Below are 18,030 nucleotides of genomic sequence, written 5' to 3'. Positions count from 1 at the left end.
AGTGTGTACCCTGCTTCCCTTCTGCCTGTGGATATTCTGTAAATCTTTTCTCTGTGCCTCCATCATAGACAGTGTCAGCGGGAGGCATGGATGCGGGGTGAGGGGGCTGGTTCCCTCTGGTCCTCTCCTTGCCTGTCACTGGAAGGTGGCCTTCCATGCTAAAGATGGAGACACACTGTTATCAAGGCTCCCAGAAGGCAGAAATTAGTGCCTTTATGCTGAAGGTGAATCACTGAGCCTATTTCTGCCTACGGTGCTTCTGTTCGACCACTAAAAAGACCCAAATTAACTTTTAAACACATCCATCTTTTGCACAGATAAGAGTGGGAGGTTCACCAAATCACTCTGTCAAACAGAAACTCTCTCAGAGATTTATATTTCATGCGTGTATGTTTTTAAATGACCCAAAATCAGGGTATTGTGGAGTTTGAAAGAATTTGCTTGCAGGTTCAGACTCTAACATTCCAAGCTTAGCTTTAAGCAAAATTTTATAACTGGCTTAGAGACCTTTGAAGAAAACACTTAATTATAACAAGGCAGCATTGTGCAAACATGTTGGGGGTACTGTTTGCACTGCCTATTCTATCAGAAGACACACAACAAAAATATTAAAGAGCAAATAAGCCAAAATTAATGTGAAAAGAGCTGAAATTGTGCTTAATTGAGAAAGAAAATATATGTGAAAATATTGAAAAAGTTGTAAAGTATCACTGCACATAAGATAATATTCCTATCATCATAACTATCTCTAAGCCTTAAAAAAGAGCACAGCACTTGTAAAATGCACTCAATGTCTTTGAGCTTTCTGAAGCTTCACAGATTTGTGTGCCTAAATTGGGATGGAGATCCATTCATACCTCTGTGTCAGCCAGTCCCCACCTTCCTTTTACTCTGTGCTCCCCAAAGGAATCTCCAGATACATTTAAAATGTTCTTCCTAAGAACTCTAGATGGTCCAAGTAAAAATAGAATTGTAGCCAGATGCCTGTGTGGCTCATGCCTGTAAATCCTAGCTACTCAGGAGGCAGAGATCAGGAGGATGATGGTTCAAAGCCAGCCCAGGGAAATAGTTCATGAGACCCTATCTTGAAAATACCCAACACAAAACAGTGCCGGTGGAGTGACTTGAGCTGTAGCATGCCTGCCTAGGAAGTGTGAGGCCCAGTTCAAACCCTAGTTTTGACAAAAAAAAAAATCCTAAGTAGTTGCCACTAAGAGTTAGATTTCAGGGAGCTGCATGTCTTGAGATGAGGTCAATTTGAAAAACAGAGTGGGGATGTTTTAGATGTGGTTGTCACTTAAGCTCCCCCCACCCCCAGCCCGTTTTGTTTGATTTCCTCTGTGGGGAAACATACCTCAGGAACGTACTAGCCTCAGGCTACACTTACCTGCTCTGGCTCTGAAGCCAGAGCCCCATAACTGGTCCTGAGACTTGGGTCATTAAACTGTTTGCTTACAGTTCCTGCTGAGGTTGGGACAGAACCTGGGCCTCTGAGCTAGCATTCTAGGGGCTCCAGGGTCCCCTTCCTGTAGCACATAGCTGCTGATAGGGTTTTAGGAACACAAATGAAAAGAGATACCTTTGGTGTTTAATCAGCAGTATCTGAAACCCAGTTTCCTTTTGCATGAATAAATTGTGGGTTCAAAACTTTGAAAATAACCTTCCAAAATCAGAAAAACGAACGGACATGAAACAGACTTCTGTATTTCATTGCCTAAGACCTTGAAATTTTTAATTGGCCAAGAGAAAGTTACTTTAAAATATACTCAGAGCAAAATAAACATGTAATTTGATAGCCTGTTAGTAATTCTATTTACTTATTTCAAGCAAAATATTTTCTAATTTCCCCTTTGATTGTAAATAGAAATCTAGTTTATTAAGCAGAAACATAGATTATTAATAAATAAACCACTTGATGCCCATAAAGCACTTTGAAGGTGAAAAGCCCCTACTAAATGGCAAATATTATTATTTTTATTGCAAGCTAACGGGAGGAAACTAAGCTAATGAATGCTTACAGAGCTGGGAAGTAGTCATCACCCTCAAATTGCCACATACTGTAAACTATTAAACTTGTTTCTTAGATAGAGATGCTTTCACATTTTAAGTTGATACTTTCTAATTCTTGCCAAGGATGAAAAGCAACACTATGGGTCTGTAATTTAAATAAGAATAACTCAGGGGAATAATCAGTTTTTGTGTTTAACTAGAAGTTGTCTGTAAGATGAAATATTGGAAGTACAGCTAGCAAGAAAAATAGAAAGACAAAGACAAATTTTCTGTGTTAAAAATTTTACCAAGGATATAGCTATTTATAACTATGATTTGCCTTGAATAAAAGCATAATCATGCATCCATCAAAGTTAAAATAATGCTCTAATCAGATAAAGTGAAGCCTAGTGTTTTGGAGTTCAAATTGAAAGGTTGTGGTGTGTGTGTGTTATAACTCTTTTGCATTTGGCTTGACTCTGTGGTGTATAAGATATGTAAGTTGAATTAAATGTTTACTCTCTGATATTTGAAGTAAGGAACCATATAAAAATAATACCAAGCCAGAGTGAAATAATTGAGATTAGAGCCAAGGAGTTAAATCTGATTTTCCTAACATTTTTCTAAAGTCAAACCATAAGTGTCCAGTTTAAAGTGGACATACCATAATTTCTATGTATTTCATAAAATTTGCAAATACACATGTGAAGATGTGTTTACATAACTGAGATCCACACTTTTTGTGCCTTCTTATTGAAAGGAGATTTTATATAAACCCAAACAAATAATTTAACAGAGAAACAGATAATCGTGGTAAATATTACAATGGAAACTACTTCATTTCCATCATATATATAAATATATATTTTAGCTAAAACTCTCTATGAGAAATTCATGAGTAACTTGAGATTTTTTTCTCAAAATGTTGAAGCATCTCAAGACAACGAGCTTTTGGTCTGGGATCACTGCTAAGGAGTGCTGAGAAGAAACCATTTAAAGGATAGTTTTCTTGTCCCCACATCTCTCTCTGTCTCTCATACACACACACACACACACACACACACACACACACACACACACATCAGACATTTAAAAATGACACCATTAAGTTCCATGTCCAGGACTGGAAAACAAAGTCTCCTCCTGTTTGACAAGACTCAGCCTGCAGTGGTTTTAGCAGCCAAGTTACAAGATTTTTATATTAGGGCCTTCAGAATGGAATATTAGCAGACCCATATTAAAACAATGCTGGCAGCCCTTCCAATGATACAGAGTAATTTTCGAATTAGCAGAAGGCTATTTGAAATGCAGCCTGGTGTTCCATTTTTCATACTGTTATTTTCTACTGGGCAGAGCTAGGAGAGTAAAACACAAGCCATGACATCTTATAGTTAAAGATGGTCTCTCTAGTCATTTCTAATTTACAAAACTTAGCTTTGTTGCTCCAAGAATGTTGTGCTAAAAACCAGTTCAACATTCAACCAGTTAACAGATCACAACTCTTATTCCTCACTAATTTGATTTTAGGTTATTATTGTTATTATTATCATATTTTTTGGCAGTACTGGGGTTTTAACTCAGGGCTTCATACTTGTGTGCTCTACTGCTTGAGCCATACCGCCAGTCCTGATTTTAGGTTATCTTTTAAAACTTATAATGGTATGTATCAATTCTCTCTGTTTTCCTAATATTTAACTTTGGGTTTATTTTTTAGAGGATCTGGCAAAGGGTTGTGCATTATAGTGGGAGCTGAATAAATATGATTGTCTGGTTAGAAGGCTTAATATTTTCAAGTGTTTGGGTCTTATTTTTGGCAAATTGGGTCAAGAGAAAACATGAGAGCTGGAGTTTAAAACTTTTGGACTAACACAGGAAAAACGAATTAGGTTCCTAGACATAAAGATTTCAAATATAGAAGCTTTCAAAGAACAGACTTTGTATATGAAGATCCAGAAACTGAACCATCCTGTGCATGTAAATAGAAATCACTGTCAGAAGCATCATTTTCAATTATGAAGGAGAAAGCAGTGAATGTTCCAGGCCCCTGGCATGGTCTAAGTCACTTTGTTTGCATATTTCTGCAGGTTGGTCAATAGAAAAATAATTTTGAATGGAAAGAATAACTTGACCCAAGCCAGTCTCCAAATTACTTCAGGATTTCATTTTTCCAAAGAGCTGGACACCCATCCTCCTCCTCCAAAACCTCACCTGATTTTCTACTGCTTATAGGATCAGGTAGAGACAATGAAGAATGGACATTTCAGGCCCACGCCATCCTCCCTTTCTAGGCATCTTCCTGTCACTCTACTCTGATTTCACTACACCAGGCCACTTGCAGTCCCAAACCCCCAAAGCCAGGTCCTGTCATGTGGTCTTGGCTCAGGACAGCACTTCCACCTGAGTGCTCTTCTCAAATGTTCTCATCACAAAAGACTAAAAATCGTATGTTCTCCCTCATATGCAGACATTAGATCAAGGGTAAACACAACAAGGGGATTGGACTTTGATCACATGATAAAACAAGAGCACACAAGGGAGGTATAAGGATAGGTAAGACACCTAAAAAACTAGATAGCATTTGTTGCCCTCAACACAGAGAAACTAAAGCAGATACTTTAAAGCAACTGAGGCCAATAGGAGAAGGGGACCAGGAACTAGAGAAAAGGTTAGTTCAAGAAGAATTAACCTAGAAGATAACACACATACACAGGAAATCAATGCGAGTCAACTCCCTGTATAGCTATCCTTATCTCAACCAGCAAAAACCCTTGTTCCTTCCTATTATTGCTTATACTCTCTCTTCAACAAAAGAGATAAGGGCAAAATAGTTTCTGCTGGGTAGCGAGGGGTAAAGGGGTAAAAGGGTAAGGGAGGGACCAGGGGGCAAGGGGGAGAAATGACCCAAACGCTGTATGCACATATGAATAAAATAAAAATTTAAAAAAATGTTCTCATCAAGCAAAGCCCCACTCACTCTTCTCCAGCTGTGGGGGATCTCCTGGTTCTTCTACACTGTCTGGCCTGACTTGTTCTGTAGTTAGATGTATGAGTTCCTCCCCTGGACTCTGATCCACTCTAGGGAATGGACCTTTTTGTTGTTACTATCTTTGGTCCCCTCCACATCTGCCACAATTCTCTGACACTCAAAACTATGTGCTATTAAATTGATTCTAAAGAAGAAGTCTGCCTATTTCACATACACAGTAATATTCAATATTCTATAAGTTAGAGAGATTGGTTATGAATGAAAAGCAAAAGAAAAGTAGCAGCTGCCATGTTCAGGGAATCACACTTGAGTAGAAAGAAAGAGTATGAGAGCAGTTGACATTCGGGGTCATCTGGAGGCATTTTCTGGCCAGTTCTTCAATCCCTTCTGCCACATTCCAACATGATGAAGCAATGTTCACATCCTTCCAATGGCTTGGGGATCCACATCTTCACTTTTAGCTGAACTGAAATTGGTCATGGATGGTAGTGGACATGACAGCATGGCATGATTGCCCACTCTTCTCTTTCCCAGGCACAGGCTGATTAATGCAGATACAGCCTATGAAGTGTTGACCTTTTGATAGTGGTGCCAATGTTTCTCTACTCAAACAAATAAAACCAGGGACCCCCTCCCCTCAGCATTGTCAGGCATTTTTTTAAAAAGAAAGAAAATGAAAGAAGGAAGGAAGGAAGATAGGAAGGAAGGGAGAAAGAGAGAAGAAAATGTATCCTATTATTCTATGATTAATAGAACTGGATTTCTCATTCTTAGGATAACTGAAAATCCACTGGTTTTATCTGTCATGTTCAAGCCTCAGATAATGGCTAAAAAACAGTACATTGGATCCTCTATTTGATTATTTACTCTGATGGCTTCTGGCTTATCATCTTCATTGCTTAAATAACTTGGTGCATCTTAGCTAATTTCCTCCTGTTTCTGCTAGTGGAAAAGTGAATTCCATTGGGTTCTGGATGCCAGACCATCAACAACAGCTTTTGAAAGCCATGGATGGCAGACCTACCTACTTACCTCCTTACTTTTTTTCCCATATAAGATAAGCTAATTTGTTTGCCATACTTCTTTCTGTCTATATATCCATTTGATGGATTGTGCTTTTTCCTCAAGGCTGGGTTCATGGAGTTTTTTCCACATCCCCAGAAGACACTGAGTATTTTCACAGACTAACATAATTGACAGCTAGGACCAAGTTGGGCTTACTGCATGACGCAGTTCACATTGTCTCTCTACCCCAGTGGCTTGAAGTTCTAATAGACAGAGCTAAACAGATTTGCACAATACACAGGAAAAGCACTAGGACCTGAATCTTTTGCTAGAACATATGTAAGTAATTAAGAAAAAAATAATTGCACGTTTGAGAAGGTGGACTCATCAAGCAGTTGTTGAACTATAAAAATGTATTAAGTGTAGTCAGTTTCTTTTTTTTAAATTATTCAGGAATGTTGTTTATGTTATCATGAAAAAAGAAGAGGTGAGAAAATATATTCGGCAATTTTTGGTTTTCCCTCATTTGAGCAGATGGCGATCCGTAGTTCAAAATTTGTAACTCAAATTATGTCACATTTTTATTAATCAGTACAATATGTTTTTAAAACAACAAACTGCACTTAGAAATATCAGTGTAACTTTCCCAATTTGCCTAGTTCCATAAGAGGGCCATTTGAGAATTAGAGATTTTATTAGCAATATTGGAAAACAGGGCATTCTAGTTCAGTATTTCAATAGTAATTATTTTCAAAGTATCTCTTGTGGGGGAGGGGCAATTGAAAATAGTACAGAAAAATTGCAATAGGGAACTGTAAAAAGCTGGGAGAATCTGTTTCAAGATGTTTGCTTTTTTGGTAGAACAAAAAGTGCATTTTGTTAGAGACAAATATTTTTTGTGATAAAAAAACATTTTATGTGAAGTGTAGATTGGACTTTTAATATAAAAAAGAAATGTTAAGCCTTTCTATTTTAGGAAGGTTTGGCGTCTTAGAATGAAAGCTGTTAGAACTGCATATATTGGAACATTCTCACAACTGTTGTCGTCCTATGTTCCTCTCCAAACCTGTTAAATTACATGAGTGTGTAGAAATAAGGGCGCTTTTTTTTATTATTATTAATTGACACTCATTTTTAGCTGGCATGTGCTGGCAGGTCTTTCCAGACAAACCTCAGACAGTACAAGGCATAGCTTCAATCTGAAAGTTTGGGGAGTATTCTGAAGCTCAGTAATATGGAAACTAGGAACTGTAATATTAAAGTGATAAACATCTTATATTCAGTGTAATTCACAGTTTCTTTCATTCTTTTTACTATCTATAGAACTAAATCAAAACAAATTCCATAAAAGAGGGGGTTATTTTCAAGCACATTTTCCTTCGGAGAGCTCTTGAATATTTTATCATATCTATTTCTATACATATGCTATCCATTTCTAGATCCCTGTTGAACAAAATCCAAGGTGATGATAAAAAAAAAAAACACACAAGACTATGACATTAGAATTCCTAGGAGATGTAAAGTTAACCTTTGTAAATGAAATAAACTTTGTTTTGGCAATTAAGGAATGCACAGGGATATTATATCAAAGAACAATATGTCTGAACTATTAAATTGTTTTTTCCAGGAGGTTATTAAAAATGTATTTCAAATTACCAGAGTGGCAGGAAAAAATAAAAAATAATAACTTAAAAAACAGTTACATTTTCCTTTGCTCTTGAGGAGGCATATTGGATTTCATGCAAATTGATTTCTGAGTATTTTCCAAACACCAAATATCCACTTTAGGACGCGTCAGAGGTTCACCCCCTCCACACACATTTCTAATAGTGAGATGTTTTGAGTTGTCACGGCTACAAAGTGAGTGGACGAACACTTCAGCTGTCATGTGGGGACGGACATGTTTGGATTTGCTTAGTGTTCCTCCAATTGTGCAGAATCCCCGAATTTAGACGAGCTCTTCACAAGGGTCAAAAACCCCCCAGATCCAGATCACGGTGCCGTCCAGGATCAAATGGGGCAGGAAGTACACGCTTATGATGTGAACAGGGACTCTGGTGTGTGAACAGCCTCTGAGTTCTCAAATGGTTAATTCCCTCAGGCTGTCATATTGCATAAACAGATCCTCCTTTAATAAAATTAATTAGGTTCTGAGCTTTATAGGGTGATGCCCACTGACCCTGTACATGCCTATTGTTCCCAGTTCCAAGAGAAAGAAAAAAGGGAGTCTTCCTAGTGGACAAGAAAGGGACCCAAGTTGAATGTTTAGAAATCTCAAGTAAGATCTCAGAGGGGGTGGAGGAAGCTAGGTAGTGTTTGCTTCTGTACAGAACTTAAAAAAAAAAAAAAAACCCACATTCCTCCCCCCCCAATAAAAACCAACGGTGCGGTGATGAGGTCTTGTTACTTTCGCTTTTTAAAAAAATTAATTTATTTATTTTGCACGCGCCACGAAATTCAAGCTGCTTTGAGTTCCTGAGAAATATCCAGAGTAATTGCAGATTGCGGGGACGCGGAGCTTTGGTTCAAAAGACCCGAGGTACAGGGGCAGGGTGAGGTGGAGGGCACCCAGAGGATCTCCGAAAGCAAAACAGGGACGTACACGCCTGCATCCATTCCAGCTGCACCCTCCCTTTTCTTCTGGTGCCCACCCAGCGCTCCTGGCTATCCTGAGCGTTACACCGCACAAGTTGCTTCTGACATTCTTTTAAGTTTGCTAACGGAACTCTTGGAGGTGGGAGCGGGGGACTCGGGTAGGGCAAGGAGACCAGGGCTGTGCTTTTCTTTTTTCTTCTTTTTTTTTTTCCTCTCTCCCCTATCTCTTTATTACAAGGGGCTCAAGGTCTCCATCCTGGGGATTACGTGAGCGCATCCCCAGGCACCTCTTGTCGTAGAAAAATCTGAAGCACGACAGCAGATACTGCCTGATTTTTGTTAGAAAAAAAAAAAAAAAGAAGAAGTAGAAGAAGAATAAGAAGAAAGGGAAAGAAAAAAAAAATCGTCGTCTACCGGATGTTTCCTATTACAGGGGAGCCAGAGAACAGAAAATGGGGAGGAGGGAGCGGGGGCGGATGGGCCAAGGTTTGGAGAAGGTGTAGGTTGAAGGTGGGAAAAGACGTGACAGGGCCAAATGTAAAGAAATGAAGCTTCTGCGAGGAGCTTAGGAAAATGAAGCAGAACTAGAAAAATGACAAAGTGTTGAGTGCTGATTTATTGCAGAAGCCTGTGGTCATTTCCATATATTGAAATGCGCCCAAGCGGCCAGTCAGTCAATTTCCTTTGAGCTGCAGCCGCCGCTGCCCACGGGCTGCCCACGTGACTCCCTCTCAGTCAGCCTCTTTACCACCCAGCCCCGGATACAGAGAGAAGACGAAAGAAAGAGAGTGTGGGGCGCAGGAAGCATCTATGTACTCGAGTGGGTTATTTGGAGAAGGAGACATTTGTGTGGGTCCTTGAGAAAGGGTGAATGGAGCTCAGGGAGGGGAGAGGTGGGCTTCAAGCTTCAGTCGTGTGTTACATCGGTACCGCTCTCTGTTTGGCCTCTCTTTCTCCTGACTACTCTTATCCTCTTTATTTCTCCCCTCTCAATGGTTTAGAATAGGGACAGAACACACAGATAGAAAACCTGATCTGTCTTCAAATACATAATGGGGATGGGTGTGGAGATGTAGATATTCAAGTCAGATTTGATTTTTGTGTCTTTGATACTATCCGTTGCTTTGGTAGATTTTTCTTAAAGAAAGGCGCGCGCTTGCGCGCGCGCACACACACATCCTAGATAAAAGGCAGTGAGTTGTTAAAAATGAATTTGCAGCATTAGAGCTGTTAGCATCATTCAGCGAGCAGCAAGCTTGATAATTTCCAGGTGTTGGGGAAAGCCGTTGTCCAGGAGCTCTTACAGAGCTTATAAATCCCTGTTGGGAGGGAGAAAAAGAACCTTTGGAGGTGAATGAAATATCAAATCACAAGACTCCTATGTAGATTTATGATTGCATAAGAGGCTTGATCATTTCCATATACTGAAATGTGCTGTCCTCCTGAGTCTGCCCAGCCCTTCCAGGAGACGAAGCGCTCCGTTCTGCCTTGATCAATGTTGACTATGAAGCAAGAAAGGAGGGGGGGTGGTGGTGGTGGAAAGCAGGCTGGCACCAGATGGAGCAGGGTCTCGGGAAAGGTCAAGGTTAGCCCAGGCTGCTATTGAGTCGGTAGCAGCCTCACAGATAGATCTCTGCCTCCAAGGCACCCACTGGGGCTTCTCAAAATCAAATCTAATAGAAAAGGCAGTCACAAAATGAAATCGCTTCATCTGAATGCTAAAATTGTTATTAGGCTACATTAGAGAGATATCAGGCACGTGGTTACCAAAAAAGGGAGCATGCCTAGCAGTTTGTGTCTGAAAGAAAAGCTATGAATATGTTGATAACATCAGTAATGGGCAAGTAGAAGTGATGGGTATCTTTTTTTATTTTTTGGTCTGAAGACCAGATTAACATATTAAATGAACATTTTTTCCCCTTTGGGGGAGGGGAGTGAAAAATCTTTCAAATCACAAAGAGATGATCGTTTATTGCCAGAAGTTTGACTCACTCCAGGAATTTTGTTGGTGTTTGGGGACAGGTGTGTGACTTTGGAAATTTATTCCTCACGCATTAAATTTGGGGTTTGGTATGGCCATACCAAGCAGTCTTTCTGGCATTGGACCACTGGAAATCAGTCAGAGGCCTTTCCTCTTTTCTTCTCTCCTCTTTTCTTTCTCTTCTTGCATTCTTTTCAGAGACAGAACTGTTTCTGGAGAAAATTTCATTTCACAGGCAAACCCCAGCTTAGGCAAAAGTCTGGAACCAGACTATTCAGGTAGCCACAATGGCATTTTTCAGACAGTCTCTTCTCACAATTATTATAATGAAACCCACATTAGCTGTTTTTAACCTACAGCACTGCCATATCTTAAAAAAGGATTTAGTCTTGTAAAATAAATGTGGGCTACACTAGATTAAACATGATGACTGCACTCCAAGGGTTAATAAATTTAGAATTAACAGATCATCCCAGCTTGATACAGCTACTATAGATGATTTAATATGCAGCCTAAGCAGGTTGACAGTCAGCTCACAGATGCAGATAAGATCAAACAGTCTCTTGATTCAATAGATTGAATGGTTGTAGTGAGAGTTCTAGAAGGTGAGTGACAGAACATATATGGCAGGGGATCTGGTAAAGAGAAGATTTGATTTCCAACTGCTGTTTTGTGTACTGGTTTTCTTTTATAACAGTTTAACTTCTGTAGCAATAAAAGCCAGAACGGGGTGGGGGGTGTTAAAAATCCCTGTCATCATATAGAGTAATGGGTGCTTGTTTGAGTTTTGAGTAAAGAAAAGATGGAAACCTGTAATATCCTTCTATTTCTAATTAGTTCTGCCTGGTAAATAGAAGCCACCAGTTGTTCTCCCTCTCGCTTATGGATTCTCAGGTCCAGAGCTTAACAGAAAGGATACAAGATTCCTAGACAGTGAAGATAAACGCAGGCTCATTGCTGAAATGATGGAGGTAATTTTCCTCAGCCCTCTGCTTTGCTCTAGCTGTGAAGATCTGAATATGGAAACGAGTTGCTGAGGCTAAGTTGAAATTCAAACTCCAGCACATAACCACTGTGAAATGTTTACACCAGGAGAGAGCTTATGGTTCTGAAACTGATGTTAAAAAATAGCAAAACTGGGAGGGGGGTGGGGCTTGGGACATAGAAGAAGACTGAGGAACATGCAACAGAAAAAGTTCAGTGTCTGTCATTAGGGCCGGCTTTGGTGGCTGTAATCTAGAGTTTTCAGTGCCTACCTACTGAGTCTTTTTGGGTAGGTTTAATTTCCTTTTATTTTTTCCAACTCTAGTATTTAAACAAGAAGACAAAAAACAATTTTGATAGAAATGTATGTGATTTAACATGACAGACAAGTTTATAACAGCTTTTATGATTTGATCAAGAGCAAGGGCTCCTCCTAAACCCATTAGATTCTGTCATGTGAATATATATTTGGGCAATTTAAAAATGCATATTATGTACTCAGTAGACCATCACAGGTCTGCATTGTATCATGTTATTCTGTTCTATCAGCACCCCCCCCAGTCTTAATATGAAAATCTGTAACATAGTGACTATAGAGCTATTGTAATCAGTTTTCCAATGTTCCTAACTTAGGTGTTTTGCGTATTTATTTCAATTCATTTTATTTTGAATCTCAAAATGTACCGTCCACACTATGAGCTAATGGCCCAAAAAATTTTCCTTTAATAAATAAAACCATGTGAAACTGTGTAATAGCTCTACGTGCTGTTAACACTAACTTTTCCCTTTCTGCTCTAATGTCCCAGTGAGTAGCAGGATATTCTTCTAATTCACAATTTTTTATCCTTTGGTAACCTCTAAGAAATTCTTAACATATTTCATTCTTTGAAAATGCTGATCATTTTTATTTATTTAATTTTCTTCTTAATTTTTTGTAAAGAAAACTCATCTCTCTGTAACCTACATATTAAAAGATTTTGAGATAAAACTGAACTTCCCAAATTTTAGGCTGGAAAGTATTTAAAAGTGGAATCGTGGCTCGCAAGAAGAACTCTGAAGTTGGGTATGGCTGCTCTTAGAGCAGGGGTAGGCAGTGGGCATTTATTTCACATATTAGCCAGATCTAAATGCCTCCAAATTTTATTCTCCCTTTCTTGGACAACCTGTGATTGCAGCAGGGGGCACCACCAACATACGAATTACTTGGAAGTAGGCAGCTCAGCTCTCTGGCTTCTCTTACTACTTGGAGGCATAACCACGGAAAACAGTTATCTCTCAGAAATTTGCATATTTATGGTGCCTCCTGCAGGTTCCTGTGATTGCTTTACAGTCAGGAAAGGTAACAGAAAAATATATATCCTCCTTTAAAACATGAAAAGGGATCATATAGGAACAGTGACTCTAATAGGAGACTAATCCTTGCAAAGCCTGTAGCATAAAATTTGTTTCCTGACCATTTTTGTTTTGGTTTTGTTTTAGGATTTGAAGGGAATATTCTGGAAGTTATAGGACTAAGTCTGTGATTCCTTGAAAATAGATACAGGAAAATACTTAATGTTTTGGAAAAAATTAGCATAGCCTTATTCCACCTCTAAAGAACAGAAGATTTCTTATAGGCAAGGAAAAGCTACCCAATAGATCATTTAAAAGCCTAGTTGCATGGCACATATATTTTTTTAGTCCTTGTCCTAAGCAATGAACAAATGTGCAGTGTACCTTTGTATATAAAAGTTAATTAGGTCTCAGAAGAGAATAGTTTCATTTTTATTGGCTATGGATTCCAAGGATACCTTTGATACACCTTTTCTTTCAGCCTTTTTTGACCTTGTTTGTGGCAGCTGTAAGTGGTCCAGAAACTCAGGCTTGTTAGGTTCTGGATGCCAGGTTTTTGTTACTCTGTTTGTTCTCTTGAAAAGCATTCCACCAAAGTAAGCATCATAATTGAAATCACACCCAGAAAAAAATCTAATCTTATCTCCACCTCAGGACCAAGATGCAGCTAATGTCCTGTTTTACCAGGGGTTTTAGATCAGTGAGAGATTTCATGCAGTCTTTAGTTGGCAATCCTTGAATACAGGGATAGTCAGGAAAACGGGTTGAAGCTTTAATTTGGAATCGTCCTGGTTCTGTGTATCTTCAGCAGAACCTCATCCTTACTTTATCACAAGTCTTTTGTGCTTAATTTCCTTCCTTCTTAAAAGATCAGTGAACAGTGTTCAGAGAGCTAGTATCAGCAACCATCAGCAAACATTCTTAGTGATCGTGGATTGTCACAAAACACAGCCTTCTCTGAATCCCACCCCTTCTATGGGAGTGTCTATCAAAATCGAGAGGATGAAAATAATTTTTCCTGCAATTAGACTGTATGTAATAAAGACTCTATGTAGTAAAAATAATACATGCTATCAATAATGTGTGGTGACATAAATGCCCAAACTGCGAGCAGAAGATTCTCTTATCACACATTAGTCACCATTGTATGTGTATTTGTATACTACCTTCCAGTGTAACATTAGGTGATATATCTGTTTGTTAGTCTGGCTGGGGAAATTCTCATTAAAATAATTACTGCTAATATCTTATTTCAGTGTAAGTTTACCCACAACATTTAGGCATTTGGTATTATGTTGAAAAAAAATACATCAAAATATTTATTTCCTTGCTACTAGTCAATTTATCATCCCTAAAAAATGAAGTGAAGGTAACAAATGAAATCAGGGGCCCTTTTACCCCTTTCAGCTCCTATAGTAAAAATTTTCTTCTTTCTAGAATATTTAAAAATTGGAAGTAATGAGTCCACTTTCTAGCATCGTCATAAATGTATTCATTAAGGATTTAAAAAAAAATCACTCATCTTACTGAGGGTAAAAATAGCTAAAACACAAGTTACCATTAAAATTTTTCTCTTTCTCACATTAATTTAAAGAGATTGAAACTTTTAAATGTGAATATCAGTATAAATAAAACAATCTATCTTGTAATTGTAAAGAAAATGCTGAAACTAAAGTAAAAATAAAAAAAAGAAGTAGTTCCTTTTTTGTTTTGAGCTGCTTCTCAGTTTGATTTATTTTTACTAAAATAAAAGAAAAAACCTGAGAGCTGCAAGTTCCTATTCTGGAGAGCTGAGTTGTAAAAGTATATGTTTTAAAATTAGTATTTTTTTTATTTTCTAGAACCTTTAAATCAATGCATGTGAAAGAGCTATAATCTTGAGCAAACTCTCATGTGTTTGATATTAAAATAATTAATGTATATGCTTCTCCCCTAATGTATTCACAATCAGAGGCTGGGTTTATCTTGAAAATCTACTAATTTCATGTTTTCTTCTACTAATTAAGCTCTGAGTTCAAGAGTCAGTATTTTGAGAACAAAGGGTCATGATTCTTAATCCATCATACTTAAAGAGCATATACCGATATTTTCCATGCTCCCTAAGCCAGCCCCAAAATATCACTATTTGGGGATGGGTGGAAGGGAGTTGCCAATATGAGCCTATGTGAGCTTTGCCTCAGACAACCAGCTGGAACAGGCCTTGCTAGTCAAAGAAGGAAGTACCTGGAGAATCAGGCTCCAGACTTAATCTCAGAGTTACTGTGTTTTTGATGCATTTAGAATTTGGCTGTTCGAGTATTTTATTGTACTACAAGGTCTGCAAATTGAGAATAATAAAAAGTACATTTTATCTATGGTAGATAGGATTTTTGGAATTTCCTGGGAATCTAAGAGGTCTATTTTATGTCTTTATTCATATACCAGGCATTTTATTGAGGTCCTACTCTGTGCTGAAGGGAAAAGAAAAGATGAGAATGACACAGGCTGTCATAAGCTCTAACAACTCAGGATTTAGTAATTTGGTGGCATTATAGCTTAAAGTATGTCATGAAATGTACGTAAAGAAACATGCAGTTGTTCCCACCTGATGCAAATGAACATGTCATATATAACATGTATGTCAGATAGCAGTGCAAATGACCCATACCTTTTAGCTATTTAAAAAGTGAAATAATATAATTTTCCACTTTACAAATACTGTGTCTGTAAGTAGAAGCAATACCTGTCTTTTTCACCCATAGCATTTGTAGAATTCATTCCTTGTTTCAACAATGTTTTAAATACCTATGATGAAATGAAACAATGTCATTTTAAGAATGATACATTCACATAGGCATGCCAAGAATAGTATATAATACTGCCCACAAAACAAATGGTAGTAGAGAAAGCTCATTTCTCAAAAGTAATACTTAAGGTATTTGATAGCAGTATAAAAATCTAGAAAACAATAACTTATCATAGTTATCCATTATTTACCATCTCATGTCTAGAAAAACGAAGCTGTTTTTCCAGAAAGTAAAAATTTGGTGTCAGAAGTGGCGAGAGCTGTGTTCTCTCACACAGACCCTTGACTAAGGTTTAGGATTGTTCAATAGGCAGTACAAAGCTGAGGTCCCACAAGGCAGCACTATGCATTTGCGTGTTTTGGCCTGTGTGACTAGTGAACTTTACATGACATGCTTGTGTCTGTGTACATGTGTCTTAGTGCCTTAAAAATAAGAACCATTCAAAAGCAGGGGCCATGTCTCATGTTTGCTCAGTGCAGTGCTCCATAAAGAAAGAAAGAACAACAATTCTGAGGACCAGACTCTTAATTTTTATAGGAACCTGGAGGTTTAGATGACTGACCTTGTGCAAGAAAAGAAATTTTTTTGAGAGGAAGAGAGAAAACAGGCAAGTTATTACACAACCAGGAATGGGAGAACAAAGAGTTTTGTTTATTCCCTACCAAGCTGCTGAAGAAAGATGAGAGAGGGGTAGGCATTTTTTTACCAGAAAAGTTCCCTTTGCTGCATTTGACAGGAAAATAACTACTGGGAAAAAAATAAGATGCCCTAATTTCTAGAAGAGACCAGAACAGCTCTCTAGTCAGTGCTCCCTGGGAGTGACCAGCATGCAGCTGGAGTGGTTGTGGATAAGGAATTTGTGGGGTTTATGAGAAACTCGCAGAGAAGGAACTTGAGCCTGGTGACATGTTTCAATGACTGCTTCTCTTGTCACCCAGCTAATTCCAGAGGAGACCAACTGAAGCTAGTGTGAAGTGAGAATGATCAAAGCCGTATGGTACTTGCTGGCCTGAGTTGGCGGTCTGATCTCAGCAGAGAGAGCAGAGAAGGGAACGCTCTTCTTATGGAAGTGAGATGGTTTGTAAATGCATATGTGGCTGTGCACAGTGCTTGGATGGTCTGCCAGCAGCACCCAGCCAAGGCCACATTTGGTGATGGGTATGCAGCTGCATGCATTTGAAAACTTTAAAGTCACCTTCTACCGTATCATTATGGAATGGCTTTTCTAAAGCAATAAGAGTTGGAGAAGCAAGGTGGAGTAAGAATTCTCCGTCTTTCATCCTATTTCTACTATCCCCTGATGAACATGTTAACTAGAGAAACCACCATGACCACCACCTCCCACTGTTATCATCACCATAACCATCTCTAACTACCCTCTTACCTCTCACCACTGTCACTATCATCACAATCTCCACCACCATTACCACCAACGCTGCCTTTGTCCCAACACTATCATCCCCATCATCAACACTCATGACTACCATCATACTTGCTTTCTTCATGCACAGAATCAACATCAGCCATATCATCACTAAAAACTTCAATTGTATGTTATGGTGGTGATACACCAGGGTAATAGTGCATACTTCAGGTTCATTAGATAACCCAAGGCAAATTCTTCATCAACCTATCAAAAAAGTCAAGCAGAGAAATGTACAGTATTTGTGTACAATTGCAGGGTATTTCACTGCTAACACAGATTGCTAGATCTCCCTTCCTTCCTTCCTTCCTTCCTTCCTTCCTTCCTTCCTTCCTTTCTCCCTTCATCCCTCCCTCCCTCCTTCTCTTTCCCTCCTTCCCTCCCTCTTTCCTTTCTTCCTTTTTTCCTTCCTTCCTTCTTTTCTTCCTTCCTTCTTTCCCTCCTTCTTTCCTTCCTTCCAAGGTACAGAGACTCACTTATGCTGGGCAAGTGCTCTACTCTACAACTGAGCTACATCCCCAACCTTTTAAAATTTTTTATTTTGATGCAGAGTTGTGCTGCATTGCCCATACTGACCCTGTTATCCTTCTTTATCAGTCTCACAAGTTGCTGGGATTATAGGTATTGACCATGCCTGGCTCTAACTATCACTTTCTGAGAAAACCAAATGACTCCAGGAAAGCTACAGCATTTATGAATAAGTTGTTAATATTAACTCTTCACATTTGCATTCACATGTTTACTGCAGCACTGTGTACAATAGCCAAGATATGGAATTAACCTATGTGTCCATTGATGGATGGATAAAGAAAATGCAATATAGATACACAAAGGAATATTATTCAGCAACAAAAGAATGGAATTCTGTCATTTGTAGCAACATGGAACTGGAGGACATTATGTTAAGTGAAGTAAGTCAGGCACAAAAAGACAACTATCACATATTCTC

Source organism: Castor canadensis, chromosome 12 (assembly GCF_047511655.1).
Source record: "Castor canadensis chromosome 12, mCasCan1.hap1v2, whole genome shotgun sequence".
Lineage (NCBI taxonomy): Eukaryota > Metazoa > Chordata > Mammalia > Rodentia > Castoridae > Castor > Castor canadensis.
Note: the sequence above shows the minus strand (reverse complement) of the source record.